General features: G+C 25.5%; 2 pseudogenes; one reads left to right on the forward strand and one right to left on the reverse strand.

The window, feature by feature from the left end:
• The first annotated feature begins 46 nt into the window (after positions 1–46).
• On the forward strand, positions 47–4,504 carry LOC145948112 (acyl-CoA Delta(11) desaturase-like; annotated as a pseudogene).
• A 3,404-nt stretch (positions 4,505–7,908) lies between these two features.
• On the reverse strand, positions 7,909–12,367 carry LOC145948111 (acyl-CoA Delta(11) desaturase-like; annotated as a pseudogene).
• Positions 12,368–12,825: the final 458 nt, after the last annotated feature.

A 12,825-nucleotide genomic window follows, 5' to 3' on the forward strand; every position in this document is an offset into this window, starting at 1 on the left:
TTTAACTTACATATAGCGGGCGTGTGTGAATAGATTAGAGGTAATATAGTCCTTAATTAAAAAGAAATGAATTACGGAAAAAAGTCAGTTGTAATAAAACGAATAAGTGAACCGACGAGAAAATTATCGCTCACGATCACCTTGTTCGAACGGTGACAAGTATAATAACAAAATAGATGGGTTGTGAGCTTGAAAGTAAAATGCGCAGGGAAGCTCTAAATCTGTTTATTAATTTAAAACTTAAGTATTATTTCTATTAATTTTGAATCTATTAATTTAATAATAATATTTTCTGGATAAAGTCACATCTGTTTATAAACATTAACAATTAAATAGTAATTTTTACTTATTAGTTACAAATATACAGGGTGAATTTTTTAACGCGTTACAAACTTATATTTCGGAAATAAAGCATTTTAGAGAAAATGTTTTATACAAAAGTTTTTTGACTCGAAGGGAGACACAAGAAGGTCCCATTATTTTGACCTTGGGTAGTCGTTTGAATCACGTCACGTGAAAGTCATCTTCAATTTCTTAAATGGAACCTACTATTTTTCATTGCATATTCTTGTAGCTTATCTCAAGAGCTTTCCAAAACACTATAAAAATATTTTTCTTTTAAGTACTTTTTGAGTTATAAGGCTTAAAGTTAATAATTTTTTGACATAAAATGTGAAATATCTTGTAATATATTCGGTGATCTTACCTTAATACTTTTATGCACGGAACAATGAGACCAATCAATTGGTGTAAAGAAAACACAATTGTTTTTAAGAAAAAGTACGCAGCTGTATGCAAATTACATACTTTTTTTTAAAACAATTATCTGTTTTTTTACACCAATTGATTAGTCTCATTATTCCGTGCATAAAAGTATATATAGAAGTATTAAGGTAAGATTACCGAAAACTGAATATTTAACAAGATATTTTACATTTTATGTCAAAAAATTGTTAACTTCAAACCTTATAAAAAAAATACTTAAGAGAAAATATTTTATTATAGTGTTTTAAAAAGCTCTCGAGGTAAGCTACAAACATATGCATTGAAAAATGGGGGTTTCCATTTAAGAAATTGAAGGTTACCTATATAAAGGTACATAAGTGATCATAACATAAGATCACATAAGTGATCTTCAAACAACTTTCCAAGGTCAAACTAATGACACCATATTATGTCCACTTCAAAGTCAAAAAATTTTTGTATAAAATATTTTTCTCTAAAATGCTTTGTTTCCGAGATATGTGTAAGTTTGTAACGCGTTAAAAAATTTACCCTGTATATTAAATTTTTTAAGAAGGCATTCTATTCTCTAAAAAATCGAAAATTAGCCTGAGATTTTTTTTAAAAGAACCGGAAATGCTAAATAATAACCCTTTGCAGAGATTATTAATAAATCTCAAGCTTTTTTTTTTTTTTTTTTTATTCATTGGCTATCATATTGCTTTTCGCTATTATAACACATTTCAGGTGCAAAAACAATAATCAGGTTTCTTGATTTTTTTTTCAGAAAAAATAATTTATATTTGTTAAAAAAATTTAAAAATATGGATACTAATACCTCAATTTTTCAATGCTCTACTATTACTATGATGAACACAAAGGAAGTTTTAATCGATGATACGGAAGAATTGAAAAATAAAAACATGAAAAATCTGACCACTGACAATGATGCCACCGATAAAAAATCTGAAACGATGAAATCAGGTCTCTTTAATTTCAAAACCAACATAATATGGTATATTGTTTTGCAAGTCGCTTTATTGCACGGCATTGGTATTTATGGTATATTGACTTTCAACTATTTAAAAAATCCAATAACTACATTGTGGAGTAAGTATCCCGAAAATTTGATATACATCCCAAGGAGAACAAATAAGTCAAAATGATGTCAATTTGATGTCATATTGATCAAATTTGGATCAAATTTATGTCCAAATTTGGTCAATATGACGTCAAATTGACATCATTTTGACTTATTTGTTCTCCTTGGGATATAGTTCTACATATAAAGACCTAAGAAAGAGATTTTCAAGATTTTTTACATATGTTTCGTGTAACGCTATGATCTCCTTAGCCTTAGAATAATATATTCAAATGTTAAAATATCTGTGATTTTAATTAGTACATTTTGTATACTTTTAGTTCTATTAAATCAAGAGCCGATTATTTAATTGAAACGCTGAATGTTATTAATATTATAAAGAATAAGAAATTTTTTGAACATGTCGATAATTTTTTTCAAGTTTTTACTGGTCTCTACATTATTTTTTCTTGCAAATATATTTTTTATATTATACAATTATTTTGATAAATATATAATAAATATAATTTTCTCATATATTTTTAAGTAATCGGCATGTACATCATATCCAATCTCGGCGTATCTGCTGGCGCACACCGACTTTGATGTCATAAGTGTTACAAAGCCAAGTTATCATTAAGAATTCTACTTCTGATCTTCTTCAGCGCATGTGCACAAGTATCTTTAATTCTTAGTACTTTAATTCCTTATTAAGAGATAACTCTATAAAAGAGATATATTATATATAATGCATAGAAAGCGTAAAAATATTACGTATATATATTGCGGTATTTTTTCTATGTTAAAAAAGTGTAAAAATAAATAATTTTTTACAAATTAAATTTTATAATGCAAAACAAATAAATGGATCTTATACATATAAATAAAATTTTATTACAAAGCTTAATAATTAAAATATTTTGTATTGAAAACTTAAAGGTATAGAAAGGTGTCCAATTCAAATTTGAAAAAATCGATTTTATATAGAAGCTATATTATAATAATTTTTGTATTCTATCTTTTCATATTTTGCTTTATAGAAAATAGTAAATAGAAACGTCGTTGCTGTTCACAGAATACAATATGTAAATGGGTGAAAAATCATCGCATGCATCACAAATATTGTGATACTAATGCAGATCCTCATAATACCCAGCGTGGATTCTTTTATACGCATATCGGTTGGATAATGATGAAGGAACATCCAGAATTTATTGAAAAAAGCAAAGAGCTCGATTTGTCAGATATCATGTCAGATTCCGTCGTAGTCTTTGGCGAAAAGTAAAGACTATTCTGTTTATTTTGTCATAAATTATAGAATAAATTTTTCTTATGCACATAATAAATAAATATCGACATATTGTATTTATACATATATTACATTCTTGAAATATATATAATGCAATAAATTTAATTTTCATAAATAAATCTTAAATTTACTTTTTCATAAAATCGAAATTTTCTAAGAATTGCAAAGAATTTCAATAGATTTTTTTTAGCAAAACGTATATATGACGCTTGAATAATCTCCAAATGTGTTCAGTGTAGTATTTTTATAGATATTTTTTGCCACTTCAACTCTTCTTCGGCTTCATTCTACCTACGATATTACCCGTATACTTCTGGAACGAGACCTGGAGCAGGGCCATTATGTCGCATATGTTTATACGGTACATGATTACTCTGAATTCTGTATGGACCATTAATAGTATCGCTCATGCGTGGGGTGCTAGACCATATAATAAGTACGTAATTCGCACGCATAATTACGATACTTAAAATTACTTTTACAAAATTGCATCTGTGTGTGTATGTGATAAAAATATATAACTTTTTTGTTTATTGGTATTATTGTGTTTGTCACACAATAACATGTAATTATTTTATAAAAATTATTTATAAAAATATATTTTATAAAAATTATTTTAACAAAGTATTTTTATATTCTTACAATTTTCTTAAGAAAATATATTTTTACTTACATAGTTTAGCCTTAATAATTTTTGTGACACAATTACATTATACATATATTAAAATATAATAATTAATACTTATTGTTAATCTTATTATATTTATATCGTTTAATAGAGATTTATCTTTATCGTTTAATTAGAGACATAAAACCAGCAGATAATAATTTTGTCAATTATGTGACAATGGGAGAAGGATACCACAATTTTCATCACGTGTTTCCGTGGGATTACAGATCGGCGGAAACTGGAAACAATAAAATGAATTATACCACATTCTTCATCGACAGTTTCGCGAAATTAGGATTAGCTTACGATCTTAAATAGACATCCGTCGACTTGATAAAAAATGTGATATTAAAGAAAGGTGATGGAACACATCCGATGTTGTTCAAAGTACCGAAACAGAAATCCGATATATGTATATAGCAGATAAAATATCAAAAAAGAGACATAATATATAAAAAGAAAAGAAACATAACCGAAGAAAGAAATAACAAATACGTCTATCTTTTGATTAAGGATGCATCTCGTTATAATTTTTAGACTTATTTTCGTAAAATATTGTTGACAATTGTTTTAAATATGAAATACGAATTAATTAATGAAACATATCAATATATATGTATAATTAATGCGTAATGTTGTTGTTATATTATGAAACACCTTATATCAACGAGCTCTTTACATGAATATTATAATAATTACAAGGAGAATATTATTAATAATATTTTTAAAAAACTTTTTTTTAAAAAAATGTCATTTTATTGTTATTTTCTTATAAATTCTTATAAATTTCTTATAAATTTGAAAATGATAATTGAATTATTGAAACTTATAATGACAATCAAGATACATAAGATAGATAGATAAATCGATCAAAGATAGACATATGTAGATAATAATAATTTTACGCTTATTTATATCATTTGACACTACAAAATGCTGGTCTTAAAAGCTTTTGATGAATGATATTTTCTTCAAGCCTGTCAAACATTTAAAATATAGTTGTACTTATATTATACAGTCATTATGCAATACAAAAAAAAATTTTTTTAAAGAAAAAAGTAAATACGATATTCTTTATCAGATTTATTGACTTATAATTTTCCATATTAATATGTAGATTCCCTTAGACCATAAACTCTTGTTTCTTTCCACAAACAAATGTAATAATATCACATTTAAATATCCTTTTTTCCCTCTTTCCTATTATTATATATCGAAAAAATATGTACAATTTTATTTTTATACAAACTTTATTTTATCTATTTACTCTTAAAATACAAATAATACCTACAAATATATAAGGTTTGACATTGTAATTTTTTTAAAGGCGGAAATTTTACTGTTGCCACATTCTTGCAGTAATATTGCAGGAATATTTCACAACTCACATGCAATATTATAATGTTAGATCTATGCAATATGTTTCTACAATCATTCAATGCTGTATGGGTTAGCGAAAAGAAATGATAAGAAACGATAACATATTAATAGGATACTTACGAAAGGAAACGCTAGAGAATCAATCGTACATTTACGATATTCTTTCGTTAACTTTCGATTCATAACTACGATTAAAAACGATGTAATCGTTTTCTGTTGTTTTCTATCGATTTTTTTTATCAGGGCTGTCTCACAATTCTTTTGTCGTCGTCACTCGTTAGATCGTTTGTTCACTTCTACAATTCACTTATATTCACAGCTAGCGAAGTTAATTGACGACGAAACTACTAGAAAAAGTAGTCGTCGCACCTTAGCAGAAAAGATCGAACTACATCTTGCTATCCGTTTGCTTGTCTGTCGTTCCGGTGAAAGAAATAATTCGTTACCGATTTTAACATCTCAAATCAGCTGTGAGAGTTGAGTAATAGAAGAAAAGGTAAGTCGATCCGATCTGTGAGATTATCTTTCGTTATGCTGCCTTAGTGTCAGTTTTCAAAAGCTCTTGATATGGTGACAATCGCGCCTTTGTCTTTCGTAATGATAATGAATGATGGGAAATTAACACATTACCGGTCAAATACGCTATCGAATTTAGGTGGAAAATTTTATTATTTGGAAGTATATTATATATTCTCTCAAAATAATTGATCGCGATATGCAGAATAGATATCAAAGCTATGGTTGTTCATTGTAATTGAATCAAATTCTAGCTCAATCCTGAAGATTTTTATAGGTTGATAGAATGATTATGAATAATATTTGTTTCCGATTGCTACGACTTTCACAAGTTTCGCGTTTTTATGTGTGATATTTATATACATAAAAATTACTTTTAACAGCATCTTCAATAAAGTCTTTAATAACTTTTAATTAATCACAAATAATATAAACACTATAAATTATATGATTTTTGTAGTTGATATTATATAACATAAAAATTATAAGAAATTAGAGAATATTATCGAAATATTAAAACTTTAAATATACTAAAGATGAAATTTGCAAACAATTTAATGTTATATAAATGTTGTAGATAATTATTTATGAGATATTTATAATATCTAACTAATTATTGTTATTCTATAATTATGGTTATTCTATTAATATTTTAGAGTGGAATTGTTATAGCATTTAAAGATATTATCGCTATTAGTATATTTTGAACGATGTATAAGTGCATATGCTCATAAAATATTAGATTACCGACATTTAAATAAAATTTGTGTCACATATACTTTTAATGTATAAACACGTATGGTCAAAAATTTGACCAACAAAATTTAAATTTAAAAAGATATGTTCTTTATATGAACATAGCTTCTTGTTGTTTCATAAAATATAATAGCATTACAATTTAAATATGTTTTCCTGCATAATAGAAGTTGCAGTTTTAAAATACTTCTGTGTTTCATCGTATCTACTTCGATTTACTTAAATATTCAAAATTTTTATAATATCCGATAAACTTTGATGCCACTTGTAACATGTTAATTTAAATTAATTTAAATTAATTTGAATTGAATGAATATAATTTATTTCATATTATATATTCTATTTAAAAAATTTAAAAGTCAAGGTTTTTTGTTCACAATTAGTACTTATATAGTACACGCATATATGCACTATTAAATTTATTGAAAATTTAATTTAATAAATTAAATAGTATATATGCGTGTACTATATAAGTACTGATTGTGAACTAAAAACCTTGACTTTTAATTTTTCAAAATAGAATATACAATATGAAATAGATTATTCATTCAATTAAAATTAATATGTTGCAAGTGGCATCAAAGTTTATCGGATATTATAAAAATTTTGAATATTTAAGTAAATAAAAGTAGATACGATGAGACACACAAGTATTTTAATGCTGCAACGTACTTCTATTGTGCAGAAAAACATACATATTTAAATTGTATGTAAGACTACTATATGTATTTTATAAAGCAACAAGAAGTTATATACATATATGTAAAGAACACACATATTTTCAAATTTAAATTTTGCTGGTCACATTTTTGATCATATGTCTTTATACATTATAATTATATGTAGCACTAATTATTTATAAAATAAACATATTTATAAAATAAAAGTATCTATTTATTTAATGTAATGTATGTATTAATTATTGTTTCTATTTTAATTAATCCCATTCTATCCATATCTATAGTTATCTCTAACATATAATCTTACCAAGTGTATTTAACATATGTATATTGTAATCAAAACAAATTATTGCAAAAAAAGTCTTAAAATAAAATTAATAACGACACATATGTTACGATTTGTTCAGATAATTATTTATATTACTTTATTATACATTTCATATATGTTGCATACACATAATTGTATATGATAAAATACGGAACAAGTTATTGTGCGCATAAGTAGTGTGCAATATAAGCACGCAAAAACAATGTATATATTTGATATTGTATATTGTATATCTATGTGATATTATTAGAAGATAATTCCTTGAAAATAGAATTTTCGAAAACAATATTATTATTATCTACATATGTCTATCTTTGATCGATTTATCTATCTATCTTATGTATCTTGATTGTCATTATAAGTTTCAATAATTCAATTATCATTTTCAAATTTATAAGAAATTTATAAGAATTTATAAGAAAATAACAATAAAATGACATTTTTTTAAAAAAAAGTTTTTTAAAAATATTATTAATAATATTCTCCTTGTAATTATTATAATATTCATGTAAAGAGCTCGTTGATATAAGGTGTTTCATAATATAACAACAACATTACGCATTAATTATACATATATATTGATATGTTTCATTAATTAATTCGTATTTCATATTTAAAACAATTGTCAACAATATTTTACGAAAATAAGTCTAAAAATTATAACGAGATGCATCCTTAATCAAAAGATAGACGTATTTGTTATTTCTTTCTTCGGTTATGTTTCTTTTCTTTTTATATATTATGTCTCTTTTTTGATATTTTATCTGCTATATACATATATCGGATTTCTGTTTCGGTACTTTGAACAACATCGGATGTGTTCCATCACCTTTCTTTAATATCACATTTTTTATCAAGTCGACGGATGTCTATTTAAGATCGTAAGCTAATCCTAATTTCGCGAAACTGTCGATGAAGAATGTGGTATAATTCATTTTATTGTTTCCAGTTTCCGCCGATCTGTAATCCCACGGAAACACGTGATGAAAATTGTGGTATCCTTCTCCCATTGTCACATAATTGACAAAATTATTATCTGCTGGTTTTATGTCTCTAATTAAACGATAAAGATAAATCTCTATTAAACGATATAAATATAATAAGATTAACAATAAGTATTAATTATTATATTTTAATATATGTATAATGTAATTGTGTCACAAAAATTATTAAGGCTAAACTATGTAAGTAAAAATATATTTTCTTAAGAAAATTGTAAGAATATAAAAATACTTTGTTAAAATAATTTTTATAAAATATATTTTTATAAATAATTTTTATAAAATAATTACATGTTATTGTGTGACAAACACAATAATACCAATAAACAAAAAAGTTATATATTTTTATCACATACACACACAGATGCAATTTTGTAAAAGTAATTTTAAGTATCGTAATTATGCGTGCGAATTACGTACTTATTATATGGTCTAGCACCCCACGCATGAGCGATACTATTAATGGTCCATACAAAATTCAGAGTAATCATGTACCGTATAAACATATGCGACATAATGGCCCTGCTCCAGGTCTCGTTCCAGAAGTATACGGGTAATATCGTAGGTAGAATGAAGCCGAAGAAGAGTTGAAGTGGCAAAAAATATCTATAAAAATACTACACTGAACACATTTGGAGATTATTCAAGCGTCATATATACGTTTTGCTAAAAAAAATCTATTGAAATTCTTTGCAATTCTTAGAAAATTTCGATTTTATGAAAAAGTAAATTTAAGATTTATTTATGAAAATTAAATTTATTGCATTATATATATTTCAAGAATGTAATATATGTATAAATACAATATGTCGATATTTATTTATTATGTGCATAAGAAAAATTTATTCTATAATTTATGACAAAATAAACAGAATAGTCTTTACTTTTCGCCAAAGACTACGACGGAATCTGACATGATATCTGACAAATCGAGCTCTTTGCTTTTTTCAATAAATTCTGGATGTTCCTTCATCATTATCCAACCGATATGCGTATAAAAGAATCCACGCTGGGTATTATGAGGATCTGCATTAGTATCACAATATTTGTGATGCATGCGATGATTTTTCACCCATTTACATATTGTATTCTGTGAACAGCAACGACGTTTCTATTTACTATTTTCTATAAAGCAAAATATGAAAAGATAGAATACAAAAATTATTATAATATAGCTTCTATATAAAATCGATTTTTTCAAATTTGAATTGGACACCTTTCTATACCTTTAAGTTTTCAATACAAAATATTTTAATTATTAAGCTTTGTAATAAAATTTTATTTATATGTATAAGATCCATTTATTTGTTTTGCATTATAAAATTTAATTTGTAAAAAATTATTTATTTTTACACTTTTTTAACATAGAAAAAATACCGCAATATATATACGTAATATTTTTACGCTTTCTATGCATTATATATAATATATCTCTTTTATAGAGTTATCTCTTAATAAGGAATTAAAGTACTAAGAATTAAAGATACTTGTGCACATGCGCTGAAGAAGATCAGAAGTAGAATTCTTAATGATAACTTGGCTTTGTAACACTTATGACATCAAAGTCGGTGTGCGCCAGCAGATACGCCGAGATTGGATATGATGTACATGCCGATTACTTAAAAATATATGAGAAAATTATATTTATTATATATTTATCAAAATAATTGTATAATATAAAAAATATATTTGCAAGAAAAAATAATGTAGAGACCAGTAAAAACTTGAAAAAAATTATCGACATGTTCAAAAAATTTCTTATTCTTTATAATATTAATAACATTCAGCGTTTCAATTAAATAATCGGCTCTTGATTTAATAGAACTAAAAGTATACAAAATGTACTAATTAAAATCACAGATATTTTAACATTTGAATATATTATTCTAAGGCTAAGGAGATCATAGCGTTACACGAAACATATGTAAAAAATCTTGAAAATCTCTTTCTTAGGTCTTTATATGTAGAACTATATCCCAAGGAGAACAAATAAGTCAAAATGATGTCAATTTGACGTCATATTGACCAAATTTGGACATAAATTTGATCCAAATTTGATCAATATGACATCAAATTGACATCATTTTGACTTATTTGTTCTCCTTGGGATGTATATCAAATTTTCGGGATACTTACTCCACAATGTAGTTATTGGATTTTTTAAATAGTTGAAAGTCAATATACCATAAATACCAATGCCGTGCAATAAAGCGACTTGCAAAACAATATACCATATTATGTTGGTTTTGAAATTAAAGAGACCTGATTTCATCGTTTCAGATTTTTTATCGGTGGCATCATTGTCAGTGGTCAGATTTTTCATGTTTTTATTTTTCAATTCTTCCGTATCATCGATTAAAACTTCCTTTGTGTTCATCATAGTAATAGTAGAGCATTGAAAAATTGAGGTATTAGTATCCATATTTTTAAATTTTTTTAACAAATATAAATTATTTTTTCTGAAAAAAAAATCAAGAAACCTGATTATTGTTTTTGCACCTGAAATGTGTTATAATAGCGAAAAGCAATATGATAGCCAATGAATAAAAAAAAAAAAAAAAAAAGCTTGAGATTTATTAATAATCTCTGCAAAGGGTTATTATTTAGCATTTCCGGTTCTTTTAAAAAAAATCTCAGGCTAATTTTCGATTTTTTAGAGAATAGAATGCCTTCTTAAAAAATTTAATATACAGGGTAAATTTTTTAACGCGTTACAAACTTACACATATCTCGGAAACAAAGCATTTTAGAGAAAAATATTTTATACAAAAATTTTTTGACTTTGAAGTGGACATAATATGGTGTCATTAGTTTGACCTTGGAAAGTTGTTTGAAGATCACTTATGTGATCTTATGTTATGATCACTTATGTACCTTTATATAGGTAACCTTCAATTTCTTAAATGGAAACCCCCATTTTTCAATGCATATGTTTGTAGCTTACCTCGAGAGCTTTTTAAAACACTATAATAAAATATTTTCTCTTAAGTATTTTTTTTATAAGGTTTGAAGTTAACAATTTTTTGACATAAAATGTAAAATATCTTGTTAAATATTCAGTTTTCGGTAATCTTACCTTAATACTTCTATATATACTTTTATGCACGGAATAATGAGACTAATCAATTGGTGTAAAAAAACAGATAATTGTTTTAAAAAAAAGTATGTAATTTGCATACAGCTGCGTACTTTTTCTTAAAAACAATTGTGTTTTCTTTACACCAATTGATTGGTCTCATTGTTCCGTGCATAAAAGTATTAAGGTAAGATCACCGAATATATTACAAGATATTTCACATTTTATGTCAAAAAATTATTAACTTTAAGCCTTATAACTCAAAAAGTACTTAAAAGAAAAATATTTTTATAGTGTTTTGGAAAGCTCTTGAGATAAGCTACAAGAATATGCAATGAAAAATAGTAGGTTCCATTTAAGAAATTGAAGATGACTTTCACGTGACGTGATTCAAACGACTACCCAAGGTCAAAATAATGGGACCTTCTTGTGTCTCCCTTCGAGTCAAAAAACTTTTGTATAAAACATTTTCTCTAAAATGCTTTATTTCCGAAATATAAGTTTGTAACGCGTTAAAAAATTCACCCTGTATATTTGTAACTAATAAGTAAAAATTACTATTTAATTGTTAATGTTTATAAACAGATGTGACTTTATCCAGAAAATATTATTATTAAATTAATAGATTCAAAATTAATAGAAATAATACTTAAGTTTTAAATTAATAAACAGATTTAGAGCTTCCCTGCGCATTTTACTTTCAAGCTCACAACCCATCTATTTTGTTATTATACTTGTCACCGTTCGAACAAGGTGATCGTGAGCGATAATTTTCTCGTCGGTTCACTTATTCGTTTTATTACAACTGACTTTTTTCCGTAATTCATTTCTTTTTAATTAAGGACTATATTACCTCTAATCTATTCACACACGCCCGCTATATGTAAGTTAAACATATTTGTTAATTAACACTTAATTTCTATTGTCCTTTATATACATATACTTATTTAAACCTTTAGTACAGTACATATATGTATATGTATAATATAATCATAATGTACACACTTTATTTGAAGAACGTAAAAAATATTATAATTGAAAAGTTATACCTCACTGACCTGATTACTTGGGCTTCCTTTTTAAACAATATTTATTTGTTGTATGTCGTACTTTTACTGATATAAAAACAAAATTATTTCGATATTTTAATATTTCGTTGAAACGCGAAAACGACTATGACACTGATAATGGTTTTATTGTACAGAAAGTTGTTAGTGGCAATCCGCAAAAATTCTTATTTGACATTTTTTCCTGTCACTTTTAATGATCATTATGTAAAAATATTAATATTATTCATAATATTAT

This window comes from Prenolepis imparis, unplaced genomic scaffold (genome assembly GCF_030444845.1).
Source record: "Prenolepis imparis isolate NDT839.2.m4 unplaced genomic scaffold, iyPreImpa1.0 SCAF_243, whole genome shotgun sequence".
NCBI lineage: Eukaryota > Metazoa > Arthropoda > Insecta > Hymenoptera > Formicidae > Prenolepis > Prenolepis imparis.